Source organism: Ursus arctos, unplaced genomic scaffold (assembly GCF_023065955.2).
Source record: "Ursus arctos isolate Adak ecotype North America unplaced genomic scaffold, UrsArc2.0 scaffold_3, whole genome shotgun sequence".
Lineage (NCBI taxonomy): Eukaryota > Metazoa > Chordata > Mammalia > Carnivora > Ursidae > Ursus > Ursus arctos.
In genome coordinates, this window is record NW_026622985.1 from 72451277 (window position 1) to 72456371 (window position 5095).

The window sequence follows — 5095 nt, forward strand, 5'->3', positions numbered from 1 at the left end:
TAGGTAGACAAATTGCATTTTCCTAAATATCTAATTGGATTCGTTCAAAGTCAGTTGCATTTTCCTAGACAAATGAATTATTAAACCAAAGATTTGAATAGGCAAAAATTATCTGCCTAATGATCGGTATTATTTTAAAATGCATTTTATTTTGTTCATTGGACTTTTTTGAATTTTTACTTCTTAGCTGTAGAGCATGAAAATGTTTCTTATCTTATTAAAGGATGCATGTCTCTTTGGAATTAGATACTTTAAAGAATATGACATTTTAATGAGTATGACATATGAGCCCTTACAAACCTGATTTTCAACAGATCAAGTTAAATTAAATAACAGAGACAGGTACCGTATGGTAAGGTACCTAGGAGAAATTACAATACACTGCTACTCTTATTGTAATGATTTTTTTATGCTCATTCCTATAAGAAAAGAAGACGAAATAAGGAATCATTATGAACAAAGAAAAAAAGCATGATAGAAGACATTATTAGATTTAACTAAACCTATCCTCTTGTGCTCTTCTAATTTAAGCATTTGTGAAGGGCTAATATGACTAGAAAATAGTAAAATCATATAGAATATAAAAAGCCTCTTGGTCTTATACCTCCAGTGTTTCCAGCTCATTACTGCCAGAATTATTTTATAAGGTAGAAATCTGCTTTAAAAATGCAGAAGACCTTTGTCTGATTTTAAGTAACCTTACCTATCTCAATTGTCATGAATCTCTTCCTCGGCCGTTCTTATACCAGACTATGGACTCAAAGCACTCCAAACCTCCCTTCGTTTCTGAAAAGGTCATGCCTCGAGGCTTTGCATTTTGCAGATTCTTCTTCTTAGGATGTCCTTTCCCATCTGAGTAAGTTTCTTATTGTTCTTCTAACAAACTGCCACAAACTTAGTGGCTTAAAACAACACAAATTATTGTCTTACAATTCCAGAGAAGACTAAAATGGTTTGGCAGGGCTATGAAAGGCTTCCAAGGCTGTTGTCTCAGACTCGTCCTTTCTTTTTTCATTCTCTTTCCCAAAGGAGCATCCTTCCCTTTGCCCCAAACCTCGGTAATGAACTTCTTGCCTGAGGTCGGTGAAGACTAACTGGAAAATGGAAAATGAAAAACCAAGAACCGACCAATTCTGAAAATACCGAACAGGCTATTATTTTAGAGGAGTTAATTTCAGAAGGAAAATGGGTTAAGCTCGAAAAAAAAAAACAGTGTATATGGCTCTTACTGGTAAAACTAGAACTTGGGCAGCTGTGAAAATTACAGCTGGGAGAGGGCAGTTGAATGATGGTATGGCAGTTGTCTCAGCACTGCAAAGAACTCTTCACGAGGAATGTGCCATTCTGGGAAAAAAGGTCTGCCTGCCACTGGGAGGCTAAGGCCTCGGAGTCCCCACAGGTCCCACAGATGATAAGGAAAACCCAGAAGCAGCTGCTCTTCTGGAACTTGAGAGAGAGACTGGCTACGGAGGTGATATTGACTGTTGTCCAGCTGAATGTACGGATGCAGGTATGTGCAACTGTATGCACACTTTGTGAGTGACTTAATGAAGATGATGCTGAAAATGTAAGACCTAAGCCAAAGCCAGGGATGGAGACTTTGTGGAAGTGATGTCTTTACCAAAAAATGATCTGCTAAAGAGACTTGATGCTCTGGGAGCTGAAGAACGTCTGACAACGGATGCCAGAGTCTAGTACTATGCTCTGCTGCTGACACATGCAAACACAAAGCCATGTAAAGTGTCCTTCCTGAAATTTTAAGGCCAAAGGACAGTGGCCATGTTTTTGTAAATGAGATCGTCAGACTTCCCTCACTAAGACTTTGTATTCAGCTTAATTTGAAATTAACTTTTTCATAAAATTAAGGCAACAGAGAATGAAAAAAAAAAAAAAAACCACAAGTGCAGTGTCTGAAACAATGACAGAACATAAATATTAGATGCTGGGAAGAAGCCAAAAAAAAAAAAAAAAAGATGAGATCATGTTCAAGAAATTATTTGTCAAATCTGGTTCAGCACTAACCTAGCATTAACAACAGAGCTGTTATGGGAAAGATGTTCAACACTAGTAGACAATGAGGAGTAATGCCTCTGAAGTGAAAGGGCAGTTAATGGGAATGAGAGATACCTGTGCCATTTTAGGATTTTTACTTAAAGTTGGTGAAGAATGGGAACAGGGCCTTATGATCAGCTTGAATATAGGAAAGGCACCCAGAAACCCAGTTTTAAGGCAGAAAGGTATTTTGCGGCTTGAGGGAATGGAAGAAGTCACTAACATCTTCTGAAGGTATATAAAAGTTAAACATATATTCCAAACCTCCTCTTATGCCAATGGGAAACAGAAAGCATTTACCTATGATAAGAAGTCTGGAAGACAAGTTAGACCTTTGAGACCTTAATTCATAGAAAGCTACTTATGAATGACATTTGGAATTATCTCTTAGATTTAACACTTTCTTCTACTCATTTGTTTATCTAACACAATATACCAGGTTACCAGGCTTAGATGATTATTCGCCATCCGACTTCATTTTTGGACAATTAAATCTCACCTTCTAGGTATAGTTGAACTTCACTGTAGTTTACAGTTCCTAAATTTGACTATAAAACAGGGCCATGCCTCTACTGTTATTTGAATTCTAGTATCAGATTCAGGCTCCTGCAGGGAGATTGAAACCAGTCAGGGTTTCTTAGACAGGAGTCTAAAAATAGTTGAAAAAAGATCTTTTTAAGATTCTTCCTTGTGTCAAAACTGGTGCTTTACCCCCTGCAGTTCCAACACCTGTTTGCACCTAAGACTACTTACCTGTGGTCATCTGCTCTGCTCCAGCAGGCTTCTTACTTTTTCCAAGGAAGAAGCAGAGGTAGCCCCGGGATGATTTCACGTTCTGTGGATAATGGGTCAAACAAATAATTGACCCACCGAGAAAAAAAAAAAAAAAAAAAAAGAAAAAGAAAAAAAAAACTTTTTAGAATCAAATATCTTACCTGTTTGCAGGGTAAATAGGGTTCTCTTAAAATTTAATTGAAACAGATGTTTCTGTTCTGGCCAAGCAGATCAGAAACAAAATAAGGTATCTCTAAATACCAGTCTCCACTCACACGCAAAGTATCACTCCCACACAAAATAAATAGTTTGTATTCTAATTCACCTACTTAAGTCTATGGCCTATTAACAGAGATTTCTGAATAATAGAATGATTTTACTTAGGTAAGCAGATTATATAAAAATTAATACTAACTCTTTGAACTACACTTAAAGTAACTTACTCCTTTTGACATGGTTTGAACATAGCAGTAAAAGGCTACAGGATCAGACATAATCAACATTAGCTTTGCATATGAACCAAGAAATTACTACTTAATAAATTAAGCACACTTTAATTACAAAGTTCAAAACATTACATCATATTTGTAAGTATATGGTTGTCCTTTACCATGACATTTGCTTTGTAGCATTTCATTGAATCTATGAGTCACCACTATCATATGTGCCATGGAGAGCAAAGACATTATGCTTTTTAAAATATGACAGTATTATTTCTTTTGCTTTAAAATTGTATTTTCTATTTTTGAAAAAACATGTTTTGGTGGTTAGACATAGATTATAAATTAAAACTACATTAGATTTTACATATATTAAAATGGAATTTAAGTAAAATTAATTGGTTATGGTATAGTTAAAATTTTTCACATTGTAAGACAAACTCATCAGAATCATTTTTCAATTCTTAATCATTAATATCTGTTTTTTTCCACATAATGCTATTTTCTCAAGAAAGTTGTTGATTCAGTATTTCAAAAAGCTTCCCCTTTCTTTCTTTCTTTCTTTCTTTCTTTCTTTCTTTCTTTCTTCTTTGTCCCTCTCTCCCTCTCCTCCCCCTTCTTTCTTAGTATTACATCCCTAAAAAGACATGTTAGATGAGTTGGAAATCAAAATCAAGGTAGAGGAGGGAGAAAAATGAACAAAAAAAACAAAGGGACTGAATAGCTGAATGGAAAATACTGAAAAAAACTAGTGATCTAGAAGATTGAGCCCGAGATCTCTTCCTGAAACCAGTGCAACATTACAAATATAGATAATATATTTGAGAAAAGCTAAGAAAATGGTGGTAATGTAAAAAAAAAAGCTCATCACTCATCAAATAGGAGTCACAAAAGGAGATATAAAAGAAAGGAGGTAGATATAAGAAATAATAGAAAAGCATTTGCTAATTTTGAAGAGAGACAAATTATCAGGTTGAGGCTCAGTGAGTATCAGAGAGATGTGTAGTTACCTACATCAAGGTACATCTTTGTAAAATTTTAGTACCAAAATTTGAATTTTAAAATGAAAAAAAATATATATATATGAAATTAGAATTAAAAATAGATCAGTCTAAACCATAAAACTCCTAGAAGAAAACATAGGCAGTCATTTCTTTGACATCAGCCATAGAAACATTTTTCTAAATATGTCTCCTCGAGCAGGGGAAACAAAAGGAGAAATAAACTGTTAGAACTATACCAAAATGAAAAGCTTTTGCACAGTGAAAGAAACCTCAACAAAATGACAAGGGAACCTGCTGAATGGGAGAAGATATTTGCAAAGGATATATCCAATAAGGGGTTAATATCTAAAATATATAAAGAACTTATACAACTCAACACCAAACACAAACAATCTGAATAAAAATGAACAAATGATCTAAATAGATATTTTTCAAAGAAGACATACAAATGGCCAATAAACACATGAAAATATGCTTAATATTATTCATTGTCAGGGAACTGCAACCCAAAACCACAATGATGTATCATGCCCCACTTGTCAGAATGATTAAAATCAAAAACACAAGAAATAACAAGTGTTGGCAAGAATGGATAGAAAAAGGAACCCTTGTGCACTGTTGGTGGGAATGCAAATTGGTGCAGCCACCGTGTAAAACAGTATGGAGTCTCCTCTAAAATTAAAAATAAAATTATCATATGATCCATTAATTCCACTACTGGGTATTTATCCAAAGAAAGTGAAAATACTAATTCAAAAAGATATATGTACCCCTATGCTTACTTAAGCATTATTTACAATAGCCAAGATATGGAGGCAGCTCAAG

At 34.6% G+C, this 5095-nt stretch overlaps 1 pseudogene; it reads left to right on the plus strand.

Moving 5' to 3' along the window:
* Window positions 1-1108: 1108 nt before the first annotated feature.
* On the plus strand, window positions 1109-1761 carry LOC113266491 (ADP-sugar pyrophosphatase-like; annotated as a pseudogene).
* Window positions 1762-5095: the final 3334 nt, after the last annotated feature.